General features: G+C 49.5%; 1 long non-coding RNA gene across 1 annotated transcript in view; it reads left to right on the top strand.

Moving 5' to 3' along the window:
• The first annotated feature begins 6,529 nt into the window (after positions 1–6,529).
• LOC133076609 (uncharacterized) overlaps positions 6,530–23,554 on the top strand; it is a 147,407-nt gene continuing 130,382 nt past the window's right edge. The window contains exon 1 of the long non-coding RNA XR_009697560.1: positions 6,530–6,581. This is a non-coding gene — a long non-coding RNA (uncharacterized LOC133076609). The remainder of the gene's footprint in view (positions 6,582–23,554) is intronic.

The following is a 23,554-nucleotide window of genomic DNA, read 5'->3' as shown; positions in this document are numbered from 1 at the left end:
AATGAAAATGCAGCACCCCTTGTTTAAAAAGTATTATGAATATCATGGTGATGACAGAGAGCATTAGACCAAGCTTGGGGCCCTTCTGGTGGGGTCTCTGTGGGGCTGCAGGGGTGGCACATCCTGACGTTGCTTCTCTTTCCCTTCAGCTCTCTTTCTTCTCTTAACTTCTGTCATTTCTTTCTTACTTTTAAAATATCAAGAGTAATAACATTTTAATTTTGTCCTGTAACCATATATATCTCATCCATTCATTCTCTATAGGTTAAGTATCCAAGTAGAAAAATAATATACGGCTTATTGTTGTGACTATGCAAATATTATTCACTGCAGAACCAAGTAAACCAAATATTTTCTTTCTTGTACATCCTTTTGTTTTTCCTGGAGTTTATAATTGCTTTTACTTTTGTCTTGTCCTTTTGCTGTATCACATTCTCAGTTGTAACCAAGTTTGCCCAGTCTGTCTAATCAGCTGTTCAATCTATCTTTCCCCAGAGGCCTCTTCCAGTCCTGAACAAAGGGCCTCCCTCCTCTATCTGGACTTAACTCTCTCCAGGCCTGTTGCCTGGCTGGTGTACTGGGACTTTTCTTTATTTCTTCCCTGGTTTAGTTTCACTGCTTCCTAGATTCTAAGATTTTATCCTTGGTTGATCCTTTGCTCTAGGCCCTCCTCAAATAGCTTTTTGATGTGAGTGCAGGAAGAAATTTCTGAGTCCTTCCAGTTCTGAAGACGTTGATAATTTATCCTCTCAGTTTGCAGTTATGAATACAGCTCTAGGTAGAAAGTAACTTCTCTCAGAGTTTTGAGAGAATCTCTGATTGTCACTGGCATCCACTGTTATTGATGAGAAGGCCACCTGATGCGTTTTGTTTTACACTGTGGTAGTTTTTTGTTTTACACTGTGGTTGATTTTTCTCCCTGAAGACAATTTCCTTGCATTCTTGGTATTCTGAATTTCACAATGTTGACCCCAGGTGTGGCACAGGTGTGGGTCCTTTCTCACCCATTATTATGCTAGGCATGTGGGAGCATTTTAAACCTGGAGATTGCTATCTTTTAATCTTTGGAAAATTCTCTTGAATACATTATTTGATAATTTCTTCCCCTTTGTTTTTCTCTTTTTGAAAGTTCTATTAATTGGATCTTGGACCTCTTGGACTAATTCTATATACTTCTTGAATATCATCTCAACTTTGTCTCTCCTTAAGAGACACAGTTCTCGTTTTTGGGAGGTTTTCCCAATTTATCCTACACTCTTTTTATTAATTTATCATGTTTTTCATCCCTAAAAGTTTCATTTTTCTCTAATTTTTCTACTCATTGCATTGTTTTTGCTTTATAAATATATACCATCTATAATGATTATACAAATTGGAGTATTCAAATTATTTCTGAATACTCCATAGTATTTTTTCCTATTTATCCTGGTATTTTTTTTTTTTTTTCCCATGATGGAGGCTTATATGTTGGTGATTCCTGACTGACCTTTGAATTTTGAGGTGAGGCACTAAAAACCTGATGATGAGCTCTATATACTTAAATAGGGTTTGTGAATTGGTGGGGTTTGATTTAGGGTGATAGGTGGTGACAGTATTTTTTTACTGGGACTTCTATATACTAGAATGTATAGGTCTTTCTTCTGTAGCGGTTAGATGTTTTAGGGTAAAGTGTTAGATTTTTTTTTTTTTTTGCCTGGAGGTATTTTCCTGGTTGGACATCGAAGTGTGTGGAATTGATGCCTTCTTACAATAACTTTCCATTATTTCCTCATTTTCTTCCCCAGAGCCCTCCCTGCCCCTCTGCTTTCCTGGCTTGGTTGCACTGCTTTCTAGGCGCTGTCCATCATGGCTCTGATACTTCTAGGTGCCGAGTCTCTGGGGTTCCACTTGGAGGACAGCCCTCCTGAGCTCCCTGAACCGTCCTGCTCCATCAGTTCTTCTCTGTAGCTTCTCACTCCTGTAAATTCGCCGACTTCTCTTCCCCCCTCCTTCTCTGCATCATTGTTGGTTTATCACTTCATTTCTTTGCTGTCATTTAAGTGAGGTCTCGGAGGAGGAGGATGCTGTCTATATGTTTTGAGGAAGATTTGCCTTCATCTTTTCTTAAACCACCGTGGCTTCTGTGTGTGCCGAGGACGGCAGTGCCCAGTGCGTATCAGCTGTGTTCATGCAAACACCATCCATTCTTGTCACACCTGTCACTTGTAGAGTTGTAGAAAAACCAGTGTAAATTTTACATAGGAAAACCGTAGTTTTCTAAATACCCATGTGTGTGTCTGTGTATCTGTGTGTCTGTCTATGGTTACGTAGGTAGCCCCTCCTGCGGGGACATGGTTCAAATGCGCGGAGCCTGTTAACAGAGCTCAGAGAGGATGGGCACGTGGTCGCCTTGAGGATGGATTGGAGGAGCTTTTGTTCTTCTTCTTCTTAACCAGCAGAAAGTTTAAAAATTTTAAATTAAAAAAGTGGCTTTAGGCTGCTCCATATTCTCCAGGTCATCAGGCCTCATATCTTTTTGTTATTTTAAAACATACTTACGAACTGATTGAGATCCACCTTTATTCAGTCATGTAAATAGATTGTTTAGTAAAGTTCATATTTTTTCTCTCCAGGGTTTGGGGCAAATACTGCAAAAGTAATGTGTAAAATGAAGGAATTGGTTAAGCTGCCAGCACATGCTTGTAGCACTTGTTATGTTATTACTGTAGCAGTTACACTGGTGATTTACACCCGCTTAACCACAGCTCCTTCTCGGGGGAGGTCCTCCTAAGCATAAGTTTGGACACCAGCCTGGGAGGCGTCTCTCAGCTTTCAGAGACCTTGTTCACACCTCGCAGAGGCTTCTGTCTGTAGCGTTTCAGTACTTTTCAGGGAGAGATCTTTACATCCAAGGAAAGCAAAGTGGCCAGCAGCTCTTCACGGCCTCTCTCCACCTCTTTCCTGATTGCCCGGCAGACAGTGGTGACATTGGGCAAGTATTTCTGAGCGTTTGGTGCACATATTGGGACACTGGTACACTAGCCTCATGGTGGGACCCTGAGGGAGGTGGCTGTGAATTTGGAAATGTGCGAACCACAGTAATGTCCATGGGCCCTTGGTCTGAATACTGCATGTGGAGAACAACAGGCCTATTGAATACTGAGTGGGAGAAAATGGAATTAATCTAGAGGAGTTTAATTCGACTAATTAAAAGATCTGTTAGGGGTTGTAGCATGGTTTGTTTGTTTATTTTTATTAATTTTTTAAGCAAGCACATCGCACTAGCTAGGTGTCGGGCAGTATGCAGACGTCTCCTTGAATCGTCATCGTTTGATATGATGTGTCCTGATCTACCATCTACAGAGGAGGAAACCAGGCTCAGAGAGGCTACAGGACGATTCCCTGGGGTCCTCCTGAGGTGGAGTTGAGCCTGTGGGTCTCAGGAGCCCCGTCGCTGCAGGACATCTTGCCTGCCCCACTGTCTCTGTCTGCGACCTTTGATTGACTTGCCCTTTTGCCTGGAGCACCCTCTTTTACTTACTGAAATTCAGTTTCCCCGTTAAGTCCCAGCATCAACGCCAGCAGCATGACATCTGCCCACGTTGTAGAGCCTCAGTCATGGCTGGTTTCTACCTTTCTCTCTCTGGGAGAACTTCTCAGCTCCCAGCTTGGTGTTCCCTTCCTCCCTTGGGTTCCTTTTCCCTTGCGGGCACTGCTGTCTGGGTGCACGTCCGTGTCCCCCGCCGGCATGCAAGCCGTCTTAAGATCATCAGCTGCGTTGACGTCCTTTCTCTCCCATCCCCACGGGCTGACATGGTGTTTGCTGCCTGTCGGACCCTGGGATCTTGAGGAGAATCCAGTGGGCCCACAGTGAGGCAGGACTGGCCACCCAAGTGTGCGGTTGGTTTCTGACACTGTAGGATCAGTTAACGTCTAGCTGTAGAGACATCATTCCTGCCTGTTTTTTTTGTTTGTTTGTTTGTTTTTTAATCACTCAGTTTTCTAGAGAAGATAGAAAAACTGCATAAAAACTACAAGATTGCTCAGAAAAAAAAAAGAATGTTTACTAGGCTCTAAGATATTTGAAGGCAGGAACCATTTGTTGCTCTCCAGGCCCCACTCAGCAGCTACACACTGCTTTGCAGTACAGTTTGGATCATTGAAGGCCTGTTGGGTGGTGAGCCAGGGGTGAAGACGTGCCTGTGTGGCGTGGAGCTGCCCTCCTCACGCTGACCTCCTGACTCTGGGATTCCTAAGGCTTTAACTAGAGTTCTTTCTTTTTCCCCCTCTTTTTATGTTTGCGTGAATTCTCTCCAGTGTTTCATCCTCACTTCCTGCAGCAATTTTCATTCTTCTCCTTTGCTGTAATTGCTGGGTATTAAAAGACTGTGTGACTGTGTTATGAAACAAAATTGTATTGTATTGTATGAATATTCTTATCCTGGGGTTTTCCTTTTCTGTGATGATGTGAGAAATCTCTTTTTTACCTCCTGTGAAGTCTCTGAAGGGATTTTCGCAGCTAATTTGGGATAATAAAGGCGTTCTTACTGTAATGCAGCTCTTCTTTTTAGGAATATGTATATATATTTCAGTCACTTCTGTATAAATTTGCCTGAACTGAATGAAATTCCATGCAGAAGGGCTTTAAAGCGTTAATGTGTTTGCATGCCTCTTCCCAGCCCTGCCACCACCCACCCATCCTCCCAGTGACCCTACAACTCAGCCTTGACGTGTGTCACACCAAACAGCTCCTTGGGTGCTCTGAGGCTTGTTCACTGTGGTAAAAATGAAAGAGACGGAGGAATTAGAGGTCAAAACATTGTCAAGGAGAATAAAAAACTGTTTGGCTTGAAGGTCGTCTTCTTTTTGACTGAGAGTGTCAAAGGCAGTGGGAACCAGAAGGGTGAGCAGTGCTTTACTTTGGTGATGCTTTGCTTGGCTGTTTGAAATACATGTCCATTAAATGCACAAAACACGCCTGGCAGCCCCCTGGACACCGGCGGCTTCCTGTTTGTGTCCTTTACGAGAGGGGCACGTGGACTGACTGTGACGGGTCTTTGCCCAGCCCCCCCCCGCCGCCCCCCCCCCCCACCTGCTTCTGCTGCTTCCCCTGCTCCCACGCACACCCCCGCCCCAGGGACATCCCTGCCATCTTCAGGGCACTTCCCTTTTAAAGAAAATGATTTTTTTCCTTGTGTGATGGTTGGTTCTGTGTCAGCTTGGCTAGTCTGTGGTGCCCAGTTGGTTGGTCGGGGCAAAGCATTTGAAAAAGAATAGATACATGTACATGTATAACTGAATCACTTTGCTGTACGCCTGAAACTAACACAACACTGTTTATCAACTAGACTCCAATATAAAATAAAAAGTTAAAAAAAAAAACACCTAGTCCAGGTATTTTGCGACGTGACTGACATCTCACGTCAGTTGACTTTAAGTGAAGGAGATGATCCTGGACAGTGTTGTCCGGCCTCATCAGTCAGTCCAAGGCCTGAAGAGCAAACACTGAGGTTTCCTGGAGAAGAAGGGCTGCAGCCTCCGGACCGGAGCACCTCCTCCTGCCCGAGTATCCAGCTGCTGGGCTGCCCTGCAGATTCCAGGCTTGTCCCATAAACGCACGATTGCATGAGCCACTTCTTTAAACTAACTCTCCCCCTCTCTCTCTGAATATTTACGTCATCTGTATCTATATCTGTGTCTGTATCTGTATCCCTATTTGTTCTGTTTCTCTGGGGTCCCCTGATAACACCGTATTTCAGATGTCTAGACACACAGCCTCACTAACTTTGATAACGTAGCGGGAAAGTGTTCTTCATCAGTGTGGGTTATACTTATTACTGAAGAATAATTTTTAAAGCTCTGAGTCAGCAGCATATTCACTGCCCCAGCTGGTCACAGAACTTCTCCCCCAGGTTGTCCCCTGCACACCTGGCCACGCTCTGTCACTTTCTCCTCAGCGGTTGTTCTGGGGGGCCGCCCGCGTGCATAGCACTCTCTTCCTGTTTACTGTTCACGTTTCCTTGGCCCCGTTACAGAGACCAGAAAACAGGTGACCTTACAATTAGCGGGGTGAGGAAGGGGGATTGGCCATTTCCTTGCTGCTTCTACTTTTTGCCTGAGGGTTGTTTATTGCAATGAATGGATTTGCAGAGTGAAAGTTTGAAAAACACGGAACATGTTCTCCAGGTGTCCTTCCTTTTAAATGAATATGTTCTAAGAAAATGTGAACCTTGCAGAATTGATCAGGGAGAACATACATTGTAGCTCTCCAGACGGGAAGTCTTGAGGGGACCTGTCACGAGAGGTGGCCCTCCCTCCTGGTGAAGGCTGACTGGAGGAGGGGCTTCTGCACAGCCACATGGAAAGGGTCAGAAGGGCACCAGAAGACTAGGGCTGGGAGTGGGACGTTGGGGCTCAGAGATGATGTACGCGGTGGTCAGACGGAGACGCTCACGTCAGAAGGGGTTTCCTGGACCAGCCTGGCCACTCTGCTGGAGCTGGTGGGGACAGAGCCTGGGGCTCTTAGACCCAGCTCAGCGCTCCGTCCAGATGGGACACTGAGGCTCATCAAGGCTTCCACTGAACAACAAAGGAGATTTGGGGTAAATAGCTATGTTTTAAACATAAAGGTAATGAAAAATCAGATTTTATTTCAAGAAACTTTGTTTTCAGCTTCTCCGGCGCACGCCTGGTCTACAAAGTGAGAGAAGCTTTCCGCCCCGCCCAAGAATTCTAGGCTTTTCTGGCTTATACGTCACTGTCACGTCACCTTTTAGTTACCTTCTTGGCCTTATTGGCATACTTCTGAGCGCAAAACCGTTCTTTTCTCTCAACTTTTGTTCGTTTGCTTACATCTCGCCAGCAATCGTGTGACTGACTGAGTCTCTCTGAATTCCTGTCTGGAGAATGGGGACTGAGATTCATGACTTACTTCACTTCTCACGGAAGCTCTTCCCATCCTGTCGAGCTGAGTGAGTGTCGGCTTGGCTCATACCCTTGAATGAGTGGTAGGAGTTTGGGGGTCAGAAAGCCTTGTCTTTCCCCCAGCCCCATCCTTTCCCAGTGGTGGAACCTTAGACAAACCAATTCTCAGATTCTCAGTTTTCTTATCTGTAAAACAGGACAAACGTCTGTTGTGAAGATTCAGTAGGAAGACAGGTATAAAATAGGAGATGGTTAATTATTGGAGACTGTTATTATTCTTTATCGAAGGCCATTGATTTGTTTTCCAGGCAAGAAAACCACATCCACATTATATCTGTTCTAAAGAATTTTTATCTCTTCTTCCTTTTACCTTTCTTCTCCCTTTCATTTCATAAGAATAAGTGCAGATAGAAAGCCAGAACTGCTTTAGTGTTGTTATATTATTGAGTCTGAGGAGAAAATCTTTTGGAACTTTAAATAAAATTAAATTTAAGGGTCTTTACCATTTGTGAGTGTCACCATGGAGACAAAAATGTGTGGTCACCATGGCGACCTTTATCAACATTCCCGTCTGAAATTCTTACATATAAAATTAGGCATGGCTGCCGCTATGAAAAGACAGAGTATAAATAAGTGAACTCTCGTGATGACAATGCCTGCCCGATTTGGTGTCACGGCGCAGTTCTAAAAATGTCATTAATGGTAAGTTGACACCCTGTGGATTCTCACAGAGCCGACGTTTGGCTGTGTCCTTCTGCCTCTGAGCTGGCAGAACGTTCTTAGATGGGGTTGTTCCTTGTTTCCTCTTTAGTCTCCTGCCTCATTCGAGGCAGCCTTTCTGTGTCTTTGCTTTTTATGTCTGCCTCTGGTGCTTCCTGTGGCTTCCTTGAAGGATACTCCATGAGTTCCGTTGTGTTTGTGAAAGAAATAGATCACATGATTTTATAACAACTCTCATATACAGTTGATAGTAGTACTTTTGTTTTAGATCATTGCTTTCGAAAAGAGGTGAGCGTTCTTCTATAACGTGCTGAGATGCATCTCATAACCTGCCACACGTTACGTGTCTAAAATGAATCTGTATTTAGAAGTAAATGATTCCCAAATGTGTGACAGGCCATTAGTTTATCCAAACGGCATAAAAATACCCACAGTGTGTACTAAAGTGGAGGCACCCAAGTTCATCAACTATTAGATTCCCTGGTGCAGGACGGTCTCCCAGGGGTGGGGATGGCCTCCTTCAGACTCAGGGAGAGTTGGCTGTGTTGATGGAGACCGTCCAGGGCAGGACAGTGAGTGACAACCAGCGGTAAGGAGACAGGGAGGGCGAGGGACGTGCAGGCTGAGCCCTGTTGGACAGCTCTGGGGCGCGTACTCACTTGTTTTCAGATCTTCCCTGCTTTCAGAATACTACCCGAAGTTTGAATTAGATAGGAACCTCAGAACACTCTTAAATACAAACATTTTGTAATCAGGTTTAAAATTTCAAAGCAGAATGGGCAACTCTTCAGGTACATCTTTTCAAACATTTTCTGGCAGTGCTCAAAAGATGCTGTGTTTGAATGGAAAAATGAACTCCAGATTATTGGTTTTGTGAGCAGAATGACTGCCCAAACCCAGGATCCCCCAGAGGGATGAATGTAAGCTGTTGTGGTGCACCCCGGAGGGAACGGCAGGCTTCCCCTCGTGGTACACTGATCAGACTCTGGGATTCTTCTGGTGGTGACATCTCTTTGCTGAACTGAATGCCTTCTGCAAGTCCAAGGACATCTTGAGCCAAACCTGGTCCTTAGGGTGTGGGGATTGTTTCCCTGGGCAAAATGTTGACCTCTATTTCTAAGAAAAAAGTCTTTGAAAAACTCTTTGGACGTTGAAATAGCTCTACAAAAAAACATTTTGGTGCTTTAAAGTATAAACTAACCAGAAACACGTGAGTTCAGTTTCCCACAAATCACAGAGGGTTTTGCCTAAGAGAAAAATGCATGTCAAAACACATCTCGGGTAAACAGTTTAAGGTGGTAATCTGGTTGCACAAGTAGGTCAAGGATTGGGGAAGGTGACATGCAAATTTGCACCCAGGTGGAGCGTGGAGGGCGTATCAGCATCAGCTCACAGCTGCCGGGAGATAGGACGCCAGCAACGTTGTGATGGGTGAGAGGGTGGCCCTCGGCTTCTCTGTCCTTCTGTTGGCGGCTGAGCTATCTGGTGTGAGCCTTGATTTGGAATACTTATAGAGGAAATAAGACCGAATTATTAAATATTCCAATGATAGATTTATCACGGCAGTGGATTTCTGCTGCTCTGCACTTAACCTGGTTGTTAACCTGTTGCTCCCCATCGTCACCTGCACCGGTGGGTTGATAAGAGGCACTGACAACCAGCACATGTGAGCAGAGCTTCTGAACTGCATCAAGATACTGGAAAACATGGCCAGGGCTTAGAAATATCCTGTATTTGATATTCTTGGCGTTGTAATTTGTCTTATTTGTGAAGCAGGTTTTTTCTAAGGAAGGTCCTTGATGAAATGATCACAGCATGTGAATTAATAGAATCCAAATGAATTTATAAATGTATAAAGTGAGTATAAAAACATTCATTTGACTTGCATTTAGGTTGTGAGGTTTGTTGGGAATTTCTTGGAATCTTCTTGACTCCTGGGTGAGGGCTCTTCTGAGAAGCTGGAGGGGAAGGGAGGGATGGGTATTAAGTATCTTCTGTGTGTCATGCATTGTGCTTTTAAATGTGTCCTCTTTTAAATGCTCACAGAAGTCCTTTAAGAAGGCTGATTATCTTTATTATCTAAGTGGGTGAGGAAACTGAGGCTGGAGACATTAAGGTCATTTGACCACAAGCAACAGTGATGATCACTGCTCCATTCAGCATTGAGCAGTATCGTCCAGGACTGGAAAATGCTTTGCTGGATCAATTTGTACTTTATCAGATTTGCAAGATGCACTGTCTCTCTTGTCCAAGGCTGACAGCTGGGACGGGAATTGAAGAGGCATAAATTAGAAGGCCAAAGACCAATCCTCGTTCCTAGTTAAAAAAAATTTAGAGAAACCCAAAGACTTAAAAAAAATTCCTTCATCATGTGAGCCCTGGTGTTGGTAAAAACGCTCGGAGTCTCAGGAAGCCCGGCTTGTGATCCACATAGCACCGGGGGCAGCCTGCACAAGTCAAGTCCCCAGTCTGCTTGTAACACAATAAGTAACGTCGTAACAAATAATAACAGAATAAGTAATGATGAAATAAGTAACGTCATAACAAATAATTATAGACTAAGTGACAATGAAATGAATAAAATGATAAAGGTAAATAAACTTTAAGTACATGTTGACACTTAGGGAGAGGCATTTATGAGGATGATCTATTACTATGTAGTCAGTCACTGTTAGGGCACAGATGGTATCCTGAGTCGACAAAGCTTTTTCCCCGCCCAGTCCTCCAAGGAGGCTGGTCCAGTTGTCCTTCTGGTGCCCTGGTGGTGAGTGTGGTACTGTGTCCTTGGAGTCTGGCAGCAGTGACGGTGCAGCCTGTGCTCAGCGATGGAAATTTCTCCAAGTGCTGTTTTTAAGAGTCACCATGAATTCATGCATTTGGTATGTGGCTGTTTGGGCAACAAGGAGCGTCTTTCCCTCACGTGATAGAAGCTGGAGCATTCGCTGATTAATATTAACGACCTTCTCTAACCGAAGTGGGATGTGGTGGGTGGGGTCTGGGAACTCGTGGAAATCACAGGCCCTGTGCATGTTGAAAATCACGGAGAACTGGTCCTCTCGCTCATGGTCGTGGCCACAGAGAAGGGAGAGGTGGAGGTTCTGGCCATCGACAGCTGCTTTCCTGCTCTGTGACCACACGTGCTGCACCATATGCTGAAAAGGATGCTTCAGGATGATCATCTCTTTTTCACCTTGAAATATTTGAGTTTCAGTATTTTTTTTAGGGGCACAGGTTAGGTTCTTTAGGCTCAATTTGTCATTTTTTTTTTCAGAGTAAACAATGCTGTTGAATTGTATGAGAAAACACGATGCTTAGAAGGAACTCTTTTCACTACTCAACTGATTTTTCAAAGCCAAACTTCAGCCTTGGGCTTCTGAACCGGTTCCAGTAAGCAGTGGCAGGAGGCAGCAGAGCACGGTGGTTTCTGGACGGTCACCTTGTCTGTGGTTCCTTTGGCCGTGCTGCTTTCTGGGACCAGCTTTTCGACCTAGTGTTTTAAGGACTGAGGGCCCTGAAGGGGAGCACAGTCGTGGGGAGGACTTTCCCTTACTTTGCCGTCTGTTTTTCCAAGATACGTATCAGTATTTAAGGAGTCTAGTCATAATGCATAAATGTCATAGCTCTTGTACATTTAATTTATTCTCCTGAAGATGGGGCTTTGTATTCCCTCCCCCCTCCGCCTGAAGCGAGGTCTTAACCCTCTCAGATCTCAGAGTTCAGGAGACCTCTCCACGCCTCTTGTCTGGATCGACCGCTCTGCCTACTTCCGTGGTCAGTTCCGGCTGCCCGTCTGCACAGGGGAGTGGGGGTGACCGCCTGCCCGGAGCGTGTAAATCACGTCCTTCAGCAGTGGTTAGGTGAACATCTGGGGTGTGCTGGGCAGGTGCGTGGCACAGGTGGCCCTGGGGCTAGAGGGCTGGACAAAGCAGAGGGGCAGCCTGCGGGGGTGCAGACATTGAATGTGCGATGGAAACCTTGATGACTGTTCGGACACGGAGGGCCGGGGGCTCCAGGATGTGGCCAGGACTGGCCGGGGGAGGGCTTGCCGAGGAAGAGGTGAGTGTCTGAGGCTAAAGCAGCTGCCGGGTGAGGGGCGGGGTGGAGGCTCCGGGGCTGGAGAGGCAGGAGGTGGCTGAGTGGCCCCAGGTGCGTCCCGGGGACAGTGCACTCACGGGTGCCCTCCTGCTGAGGGTCAGCCCCCAAGAGCAGCAGTGCCCACTCCATACTTGGGGACAAGTGAGCTTCGGTCAGGAGGCTTAATCAGTAGCTTATGGAACAGTTAGCTTCCAATCCAGGCACCAGAAAATTTGATCTGAAGTCTGTGTAATGATTATAATCCTGACGGTGGCAGCATTTTGAATCAGCTAATTCCTGGTTTTGAAGACAGTTGAGTGTATAGACTCAATGTCTCAAGGTTTGAAAAGAGAATCTCAAAAGCCATTTGGCCCTCTCTCCACCCGATGTTAATATTATCATTTAGCACCTCCGGGGAGGTGGCACTCGTGGGACACGGTAAATGAGGGCAAACTTAGGGTCAGATAGAAAATCATGGGAAATTTCTGACTCTGGGGTTATGGGTTTGGGACAGAATGCCACAGGCATGGAGTTCTTTCTAAGCACATCCCGTCAGAGGGCACCTCTCTGGTGCGGTCAAACGCGCACGTGCGTAAGGTGTGTCTGCCAGGCCTCTTCAGTGGAAATGTGACTGTTTTCCCCTTTCTGCACTCTGTTCTTTGGAATCAGGTCACTAAGTCCAGCCCACATTCAAGAAGAGGGGAGTTAAGGTCCAGCCTTTTCTCTCCAGGGCCTTTCATATCCCAAGCCTTCCCCCCAACTCCAATATCTTATAAATCGTTAGGAGAGAAAGCTACTCCCTCATGGGCTGGATGAGTCATTCTATCTATCTATCATCTATATCTGTCTATTGTCTATCATCTATCTATCTATTATCTGTCATTTGTCTATCTGTTATCTCATCTATTATTTATATCTATCTATCATCTATATCATCTATCATTTATTATTTATTATTGATCTCTATCTATCATTTATTGGTCTATCATCTATTATCTATCTATGAAACAAGAATAACAGAGCAGTTTGGGACAGCTAATAAGAGTCTAGGAACATTATCTTCTGAAAAGAAAATCACTGAGGCTGAGCAGTGATTCCAAGAGTCCTTCACGTTCATCAGGAAGAGTGCTTAAAGATTTCTCTTTCAATTTAATCCTTTAGTGGACCCCAGCAGGAAATAGGCAAAGACTCATATGAGGACAGATTTTCCCACAGTCACCCACATGTTGTTTAGATTCACATTCTGCTCGGCACATCGGGTTTTTAATATATATATAGGACAAGTTGTATTAATAAGAATTTCTTATTAGTAAGAATTTCTTTTCTCAATTGAATTTGGTTATAAAATATTTAAATAAAGCAAACAGAGAAGTACAGGCAAAAACATAACATTCTGCCCTATCTTTTTAAAAGGAAATAAAAATAGAGGTACAGTTGAATGCCCACCACAGTACTGGCCCAGCCTCTGGCTGTAATTTCTCACCCTTCCTCCAGAGGAAATCATTATCCTGATGCAGGCATGTACTATTTACATCTGCGTTTTAGTAACTTCCCTGCAAAGCAAATCCTCTTTTCATCTCTGCTATGTAAGTATGTATAAAATTAAAATAATCTATGGTATTTTGGGGGTATTTAAAAATCAAGCAAGCAGTATCCTACTGTACAGCTTATATTTAGCACTATTTTGCCTCTCATAATTATACATCTGAGACCTAGTCCTGTAGGTATGTGTAGAACTAGTTAGTTCATTTTCTGTTCATGTTTATTTATTTGTTTATTTTTTGTTATTTTGGGTAAACTTTATTTTTTTTTAAACTTTTTATTTTATGTTGGAGTATAGTTGATTCACAATGTTGTGTTAGTTTCTGGTGTACAACAAATTGATTCAGTTATACGTATACATGTATCTATTCTTTTTCAAATTCTTTTCCCAATTAGATTGTTACAGAATATTGAGCAGAGTTCCCTGTGCTATACAGTAGGTCCTTGTTAGTTATCCATTTTAGATATAGCGAGTTAATTCATTTTAAATGTTCTCCATCTTGCTGTTGTATGAATAAGTTAGAATTTATTTATCCATTCCCAATTGATTTTCCACTGTATCAAGGTATATTTAAGTTGTTTCCAATATTTTCCCTATTAAAATGCTGCAGAAACCCATTCCTGTCCACGCCTCCTTGTGCAGCATGCCTGGAACTTCTCCAGGGTGCATCCCCAGCGTGGAGCTGGTGGTGGTCTGACTTCACGAGGTGTTGCCGGGCCGCTGCTCCGTGTGGCCACACTGGTGGATGCTCCTGTCCTCTGACACACAGGGGCGGGGGTCTCCCTGCCTCATGCTCCAGCCCTCACGGGGTGTTTCCAGACTTCAGATGTTTGCTTATGTGGAATTATGTTTTGCTTCATTTTTCATTTTCCTGATTACTAGTGATGTGATATATATATTTTCCTGACAATTTAGATTCCCTCTTCTGGGCATTGTCTGTTGATATCTTTGCCTATTTTTATTTTCTCTCTTGACTTTTTCTTGTTTGCTCGTGGGGGATATTTATATATTATGCATACTAAGCCTTTCTTGGCAATCTGTATTGCAAGTATCTTCACTCAGTGTGATTTTCCAACAGAGGACAAACCAAGCAGTTTGTGGAAAAAAGATTTTTTGCCTCATCAGGAGACTTGGGCGTTTGTTCTGGTTTGGCTACCAATTTGCTATTTGGCCTTGGGCGGGTCACGTAATTTTCCTGGACCTTGGCTTCCTTACCTCTAAAGTGGTATAATTTGATCCCAGAACCTCAGATCTCTTCTAGATACACAGTCATATCAGAGTTAAACAAAATTAAATGGAGAGAAAGCTCTTTCCAAATTAAGGGGAAAGTCTGCATGCTGGAATATTTGAAAACAGATTAAATTTTTGCTGGTTTAAGAACATAGATAACTGGGATTATGTGGATAAAGTTGGCTAACAGGGACTTCCCTGGTGGTGCAGTGGTTAAGAATCCGCCTGCCAATGCAGGGGACACGGGTTCGAGCCGTGGCCCGGGAAGATCCCACATGCCAAGGAGCAACTAAGCCCGTGTGCCGCAACTACTGAGCATGTGCTCTAGAGCCCGTGAGCCACAACTACAGAGCCCGCGTGCCACAACTACTGAGCCTGCGCTCTAGATCCTTCGCGCCACAGCTACTGAAGCCTGCATGCCTAGAGCCTTTGCTCCACAACAAGAGAAGCCACCGCAGTGAGAAGCCTGCGCACCGTAATGAAGAGCAGCCCCCGCTCGCCGCAACTAGAGAAAGCCCGTGTGCAGCAACGAAGACCCAATGCAGCCAAAAAAAAAAAAAAAAACAGTTGGCTAACATTTGGATAACACTTCAGTTTTCAAGAGTACTTCCACATACATGATTTATTTCTCATAAACTTGACTTGCAGGATCTTGTTTTTGTCGTCAAATATGCCATCATGCTTCAGGTGCCGGGCCAGGCAGCGTGTCTGTCCGCTGTGCCGCGGGACTCCCAGTGCCTTGAATCGGGCTGCGCGTGGAAGACTTGGGGTGAGTGGTTTGTCGAATGCCTGAGAGACGGGTGATCAGCTCATTGGTGTTAATAAACAACCCAGCACTTACCTGTCAAGGCAGTTCAGAAGAACGTTCTGCATTTCCCCTCTTAGGTGTCCTAGCATTCTCCCCAGTCTCGTTTACTCTCCTAGTAAAAGGATAACGTTGGTTTTTTAAAAATGTTTCTTAAAATGTACCTGTAGAGTCTGAATTAATGAATTTTTATTATGACTCAGAGTGAGAATTGTTTTAATTTGTTGATGCTTTTATATTTTGTAAAGGGCATGATGGTGGTCATAATGATTAACAAAATCACTTATTACTTTTCTTCCCATTGGCCCAAAAAAGCAGCTAGAGACACACACTCTCTTTAATAAGCATATCCATCTCATACCATGGCTGTGACAATGAGCTTCATTTTAGGAAAATGAGTGTGAGTTTATTTTGTCTCCTCACGGCTGCTCTGGTGCTTGACCTGGAACAGAAGCCACCTGTCACCGCCATCAGCTCTCTGGTTCATGCGGCTGCCTCTGTGAGGCTGTTTGGCTCCTCCAGGACCAGGGCTTGTTGGACGTGCTCGGTGTTCCGTGTCCCTGTAGTGGAGCCTGGGATGGTCTGTCTGCTGACACGTCCTGCTGTTCCTTACGAGGTGCTGAGCGCAGGGGCGGACAGGGCCTCCCTCATTCCTGCTGGATCCCCTGACCCCTCTGCCTCGTCCTCGGGAAGTAGGGCGCCCGGGCAGCCCTGGCGCGGTGTCTGTGACCACAAGATGCACCTCTATCGCTGTCTGAGAGAACTCAGTTTTCCCCAGAAAGGAGGGAAAGGTGCTTTTCCTTCCCCATTTCTAGATTCTCTCTCCTTTGGGTTTTTTCCCACGAGAGAACACTCTGCTGGTCATATTGAGGAAATGTTTCCCGGGCATTGGGAGAGGGGCCCTGGACTGGGTTAGCGGGTCAGGGACGCCTCGGGGAGAGATGCCGAAACAGAGCAGCAACTGGAGGAACCGTCCGGATGCTGAACCGAGCCGCCCGAGAAGGAGCCAGAGATGGGGATCCGCCCGGAGGCCAAGTCAGGCCAAGTTAGTACAGTGACTGGGAGGCAGAATCAGGACCAGGAGAGAGGAGGGAGGCGGCCCAGGGGTGGCCTCTGTTGAGCCTCCTGGGCCCCTGGGCTCTCGGAGGGCTCGTGCGACGTCCACCCCGGCTGTCGGGGTCCCGAGTCACGGCTCCTCGGTGATGGCCGCCTCCGCCTGCACGCGGCCAAGAGCTGCCTTCACCAGCGGGCCCCCCAGTTCCCGGCGGGGAGGGCTGGTGGAGGCGGCAGTCAGCCTGTGGATGTGGGTGGAAACGCATTTACAAGGTCACGGTCCGGTGTGCACGTTTCAGAAGGCCCCCGTACAGGACGTGTTACCCTGTCAATGTGATAATTGCTGAGGGAATATTTGGCGTTGCCTAGAAATACCAGAGCTCTAGCTTTACAGGGCAAGTGTAAGGCTTGTAACAAGGTTAACTGAATGCGGGGAGGGCCTTGGGGCTTCACATAGATCACTGGCTTCGTGTAACTGAGTGACCTTTCCCTTGTTTTATGTTGATGCTCCGGACAGAGACGGGCTGGCTGAGACCAGGGAACCAGGGGGCACGGCAAGCGCCCTTCCCTCTGGCGTTGTGAGTGGTCAGCGGGCTTCTTCCGCTGGAGGGGGCCAAGGACTAGGGAGAAGCCTTTCCAAGTGTCCTTACACGGGCTGGCCGGGCCTGGGCTCCGGGGGGTTCCGACTTCAGGAGGTAGGTTCGGGGCAGCCGGTCCTGTCCAAGGCGGGCAGGGCCCACGGCACCCCTCCAGCCTGGTTCCCTCCTCTCTGCCCTGCCCCAGCCTGTGTCCTCTGTGGCTCCCTGGCCCCTCTGACCCCTCCGTGCTGGGCTCCCAGCCACCTCGGCTCTAGCTCCACTGCGCCCTGTGTCAAGCCTCCAGAGGCCCCGGGGCAGAGCAGCTGAGGTGGGAGCCACGGCTGCTGGGGGTCGGCCCCTCCCGCAGTCTGGCGCCTCGCTCCTTCCCCTGCTGCCCTGCTCACGTCTCATCCACCGCCGAGTCCCGTGAGTAAGCTCTTCCCCATGCCGCCATCGCCCTGCCTTCTCTGCTCCCCCTGGGCCCGCAGCGCCCTCCCTATGGCCTGTCTGTCCTCTACGTGGCTTAGCTTTGACCGTGGGCTTGCTCTCCTCAGAAGGGCTTCCTTGGCCCCTGCTGCCCCGTGACTGAGTCCCCGAGTCCTCAGGGCCCCGAGTCCAGGCTTGGGCCCGTGCCACTTCCAGCCTCAGCCCCGGGCCCCACCCTGTCCCAGGCCCCGAAGGTCTTCGCTTCTGTGCACGTTGCTCCCTCCCGGGACGGCCCTTGCTCCTCGGCTCGTTCCGCTGTGAGGTCCTGTTCACCCTGCTGGGTTTTCAGAAAAGAAGGTTCCTTCGTGGAACTTGTTTGCCGCCCTGAAACTCTGGAAGGGACGCCTCATCTCCTCCTTTCTGTAAGGCTCCTCCACCCACACGCGTCCCTACCCCCTGCCCTGTTCGGTCACCTGCGGGGACACAGGGGAATGCAGCGTGGGGCGCCTGCTCTCAAGGAACTCACCCAATGGCTGTATCAGAACTTGGCTTCTCCAAGTCCATTTTTAGAACCTTTTGTCTCAATGGAATGAAAAAAGTAAAAATAGCCCAAGCAGGCGTTTCAGAGGTGTCTTAAATTATTCTCCACTAGTTTTTCTTCGTATGGTGTGAATATCTTTAGCTTCTATAGAGGGACAAAGAACAGAAAAGAAAATTCCTGGCGGCCGTGAGTTCTATTTATACCCAGTGGTACATTATATTTCCATAGAAATAGCTCGGGAGGCTGGAAGCCTGTTTTCGTGGAAACGCAGCTCTTCTTGCGGCTGTTGACTGCCTTTCTGTGCATCAGCAGAGGGGGGTGGGAGGGACGCTCCCCCTCCGCCCGGGCATCCCCTGGAGCCGCCACATCCTGCCCGCCCCCCATGCTGGCTTCTTGGAGAAATGACCAACGTGACCAGGCTCAGGCCTGTGACAGTCAACAGCACACACGTGGTGACAGGGCCTCGAGAGGTGACACCTTCCGTGTCGCTGTGCTGTGTTCTGCCACCACACGGGGCCTGTCCCCCTCCACTCCAGCACCGCCTGCCTTTGGCCTCAAGAGCCTGGCGGGAGTTCGAAGGTCGCCTCTCTGTTTTCTCATGAAACCGTTACCCCTGTTTGTTCCCTGATGGTGCTTTGGGCAACAAAATACAAAATATCAACTCAGAGTGAACGGACTCCTTTCTGATGAAAACGTAGTGAGAGTTTCTGTTGCACGGAGGAGGAGGGGGCGCAGGGTGGGCCTGTGGTTTTGCAGCCTGAACAGGGACAGGACTGGCTTCTGTTCCGTAGGAGCAGGGGGGCAGCGGAGCCTGGCCAGCCACGTCCCGGGAGCAGGGCAGGGCTCACCCGACGCAGGCCATTTGGCGGGCTTAGCTTCCCGTCGTTCCTGCTGTGAAGACAGCTACTGGTGTTCATTGTACGGTGGTTTCACCTCTTTCCTCCTCTCCCCTCCTGATCACTTCCTGGCGGGGCTGGGAGTTGGAGGGGACCATGGCTGGGGACCACCGCCAGCTTCTGTGGAGCCATATGATGCCATTCGGTGTAACTATTTCTTATTCAGGACGAAAGGTTCTGGAAAGGATAAAAAGTGAGCAGGTGGTCTACGGTTTCAAGCAGGACCGAGGCCTGGACTGAGGGGAGATGTGCTGCGTCCCGAGAGAGGTCGAGAAAGTGTTTGTTCAGGAGCAGGAGGGTCAGAGTGGGCTTCCTGGAGGAGCGGCTCCTGAGGGGGCCTCGCCGGCTGCGGGGACAAATGAGCCCAGGGAAAGGGGTAAAAGGAGGCCAGCAGGGGCAGGAAGGGATGGCCGTGTTCAGGGGATGGGCTGGTGTCATGCTGATGCCGCACGGGAGTGTCTTGGCTGCAATCTTGTTGCAGTCAGTTCACGAGCCAGATCCTGCGATGCCCGCCCTGCTGAGGCCGCCTCAGGCCTCCGCTCCCTCCCTCCCCCGTGAACACAGGGAGACAGGAGGTGCTTCCTAAGGCCCGGTTCTGCTCTAGAGCTTTTGGATTCCAAAGGACAGGAGTCATGTAGGGGGTCCGTCCAGTGGTCTATGCACGTAGTTGAAGAGTCTGCTTGGACTGGGCAGGGGACGGAAGGGAGGGGAGATGGGACAGAGGGGGCTCGGGGACGGTGGGTGCGGGAACAGAGGGAGATGGGGTGACCAGGGTGGATCCCAGGCCCGGCTGCCTGGGGAGACGGTGGTGCAGGGGGTCGGAGAAGGAGCTGGTTTTGTGGGAGGGTGAACCCAGCCTCAGACACGCTGCTTTGGGCCCAGGTGGACGCGGCTCCCAGGGTGTCACAGGTGCTTCAGGAGGATGGTCAGGCTGCAGGGGAAGACCTGCAGCGTCTGTGCACAGGGTGTGTTGGGGCCCTGGATGAGGGTAGAGCGGGAGGAGCAGAGACAGGGTGGGGGGAGAGGGAGGATGGGGCCGGGGCCGAGGGGGACCCTCACTGGTGTCAGGTGCCGCCTCCAAGGAGACGGGGCCCAGCGGGGGGTTCAGAGGAGATAGAAAAGACCCCCAAGGGTGATGGGGTCCCAGATGGTTTTCTTCCTATTAGATCTGGGGTCACTGAAATTCAGGGAAAGCCGAGAGAGAGAGAAAGGGAGGGAGAGAGAGATGGAGAGAGAGAGGAAACCAGCGCTGTGAGACGTAGGCAAAGATGAGTGTTGGAACCTTCAGGAGACCTTCTTGTCCTCATTTTACAGTTCTCTGACATCTCGGGGGTCCTGGTGTCCCCAGTGGTGATGAAGGTCTCTGCTTGGGTATCCTGTACTGAGAGCAGACTAGGTGAGGTTTAGAAGTAGCCTCAACTTGCTCCCCAAGACAGACAGGATGCGGGCTCAGCGCTCCCCGGCGTCGGGGGTTGGGTACTGGGAACAGTCATCAATGAGAGAAGAAAGCCCCAAACTCGGCAAACCCCAGGGCAACCTTTGACTGTCTGGCCACGTAACCAAACCGCTGACAGCAGCGTCCCAGCAGTGCTTCGTTTTGTTTTCAGGGCTAAGACGTGGGAAGCCACCGAAGTCAGCCCAAAGGTGAGGGCAGTGGAGCCCGGCCGTGCCCAGTCTCTGGCCTCTGGGCCTTGGCTCTGCGGCAGGTCGTGATGGGGGAGGCCTCCCGGGCCCACGGTGCCAGCGCGGGATCCGCCTGGGCTCCTGGGCTCAGGCTCTGGGCTTGGGTTTCGGGGGTGGGGACCTCTGGTGGGTGGTTGGCAGGCAGCCCAGGTTCTGGAATGTGTGCTCTGCCTGGTGGGCTAGCAGCCTGGCATCAGGTTCCTGCTGGGACTGCAGGGGAACAAAAGGCAAGTGGCTCCAGGGCTAAGTAGCTGGTGAAAGCCCTGGGCGGGGCAGGGGGCCCAGGCTCGCCCCTCTGCCTCTGGGGAGGCTGCTGGAACACTTGCTGGCCTGGGGGTCCTGCAGGCCAAATGGTGCAGCAGGAATTGGAGCCAGAGGGGAGGAATCGACCTGTGACTTGGGCCAGAGGGTGGCCAGCGGTGACCCAGTCCACGACAGGGCCCTGGGCGCAGCCGTCCTGCTGCCCTGGCCCCTGACTGCGTGCCCACGGATAGCTGTGTGCAGAGACCCTCCTGGCCCGCGCCAGCCGTGTTCGGGCTGAGGCACTGCTATGACTTCATTTCTCACGGAAGAAGTGCTCTGTCTGCACCATTTGCTTTCACGTGTTTAATGTTTTAGTGGGGGTGGGCTGAAATGAGGGCCAGGCCGTGGAAGGCTTCAGGGTTCCTGGGACACCAGCCAAATTCTTGGGGGAACGTGTGTCTGGATTTTGTGGAATCTTAGGTTTGAGAGAGTCAAAAGGTCTTGAATATTTGACAGGAAAAATGAGAGTGATTTTTCATTCAAAATCATCCAACTCAACTCAGGACAACTCAGATTTACATGAAGTTGAATTAAGAATGCTATTTATTTAACAGAAGTGTTTACGACAGGAATCTTTGAATAAGAAGTCTTTCCCAAAGGCTGTGAAACATAAGGTGTTTAACATAGCTTTTAAGGTGTTCATCTAGTTTAGAAGACAAGAGCCATCTTTCATCTGGATCGGGGTCGTTGGGAGAAGCTCTCGAAGTGGGTAGAGGGAACGTGTTGGTTAATTGGGTTTTAACACGAAACCTCACTTCTCTCCTTCGGCAGCCCTCTTGCACTTGTTCCCAAATCAGTATTTTTCTCTCATTAAGTGGCTCCCTCAAGATTCAAGTCTCAGGCCCTACTTCAGAGGCCTCGGTAGGGCTATTGCTGAGGAAGTAGATGTCTAAAATATTTCCCCCCAAAGTTCTTCAAAACCAAAGAAACATTGGTTGAAGGTGATCATTATTTTTCTAGAAGGATGGAAGAATCACTGCTTATTCGTGCGTCTGGGAAGGTCTGCCCGTTGCAGAGGCTCGCGGTTCCAGCGCGGTGGTCGTGCAGCCCGCGGCCTGGGAGGGTTTCCGGGCCGCCGCCCCTCCCCGTCCCCACCCCGGGCGGCTGATTCCGGCTTTGGCCGGGTCCCCCGGGGGTTTGTAAGCACAGAGCCTGGGAACAAGTCGGTACCACTCTGTCGTGAGCCTGAGATCCCCTCTTTGTTCTGTCACGAACGCTCTCTCCCTCTCTCCCCCGCCTCGCCCTGTCTACCTGACTGTTCATCCACGCAGAGGTCCTGGACCACCCTTGGGACACCTAGATTTTTCTCTGTGAAGCGTGCGAGGTGATTTGACAGCTGGAGACCTTCCTGTTAACAGCCATTATAATAAAACATTCCCTCAAACCAAATTCGACAATTATTAACATGTTTAGACAGAAAGTGATGTTTACTAAGGCATTCTTCCCGGGGCTTAACATATCCTGTGAAGAGGGTGCGGGGCGGAGAGGGGTGGGTGGAAGCCGGGGCCCTACGTGCGAGGTGAAGGCAGAGCTGGAGGCGTCGGCAGGCGGAGGCGGAGGCCGCGTGACAAGGGCGGCGGGTCAGTGACAGCCCTCTCGCTGGGGACGCGGAGCCCAGCCCGCCCCTGTCCCGCGGCTCTGGTGGCACAGCGCCATCCGGGAGGCGAGACCCGGGCTGGGGGCCGGGGGGACAGGCCCCGCTCAGCCGCCGCCCGCGCAGCCCGGTGATTCCTCACTGCCTCGTGGCAGCCGTCGCGGCTGGCGTCCGCGTCCTTCGGGCTGTGAGTGTTTGCGTGCGATGGGGCCGCGCCTGGCCAGGCCGGCCCTTCTGTCCTCTCCCGAGACGCCCGTGCCGAGGCCCAGGGCCTCCCGGCCTCCACGGAGCCTCCCTGCAGCCGGGGGCACGTGGTGGGCCGGGGCTGCCCCTGGGCGGAGGCGGGAGGCGGTGTCTCACCTTCGGCGCGTGGTTCGGCGGCAGACACACGTCTACGCAAACACGAACACTCTTTCTTTCTTAAAAAACCCGAAGTGTGTGAAAGGCACGGCGTGGGGAGCAGAGGAGGAGGCGCCCCGCTCTTCCTGAGACCAGGGGGCGCGAGCCCGTCAGAGGACCTTCTCAGGGCGACAAGTGACAGTTTGTTAAGCGTTTACGGTGTGCCAGGCCCAAGTCTAAGGGCGCACGTGCTCGTTCACGTCATCGCCACACTAGCGGCGAGTTTATCGTTGCGCTTTCTAGGGGACGAAGCTGAGGCCTGCGAGCCGGCGACTTGCGCAGCTGGCGCGGGCGGGGCGTGGATCCGGGCAGCGGCGTGGCCCCTGAGCCCCGGGGCCCAGGCTCAGGAGGAGGGGACACACAGCCCCGGGGGGAGGGCCCCTGCGCGGCCCGCACGCCGCACGCCTGCAGCGGGACCTCGGAACGGAGCTTACGGGAGGGGGCGGGGCTGGGGTGCGACCTCCGGCTCTAAGGAACTTACTGTTCCTCTCTAGGTGACAGTTATGGAAGGATTTTAAACATTGAGGTAAAATATACAGAACACAACGTTTAACCGTTTTAACCACCTGAGTGCAGCATCCAGTGGCAGGAAGTGCGTCCATACTGTACTCCCATCGCCACCGTTCATCTCCAGAATTTCATCCTCTTCCCAAACTGAAACTCTGACCCCACTGAACAGTAATTTCCCGTTTGCCCCTCCCACCAGCCCCTGGCACCCCCATTCTATGAACTTGGCTGCTCTAGGGACCTCGCGTGAGTGGAATCATACAGTATGTGTCGTTTTGTGTCTGGCTTATTTCACGGAA

This window comes from Eubalaena glacialis, chromosome 16 (assembly GCF_028564815.1).
Source record: "Eubalaena glacialis isolate mEubGla1 chromosome 16, mEubGla1.1.hap2.+ XY, whole genome shotgun sequence".
In the NCBI taxonomy this organism is placed as follows: Eukaryota; Metazoa; Chordata; class Mammalia; order Artiodactyla; family Balaenidae; genus Eubalaena; species Eubalaena glacialis.
This window is presented reverse-complemented; position numbering and strand designations above follow the sequence as displayed.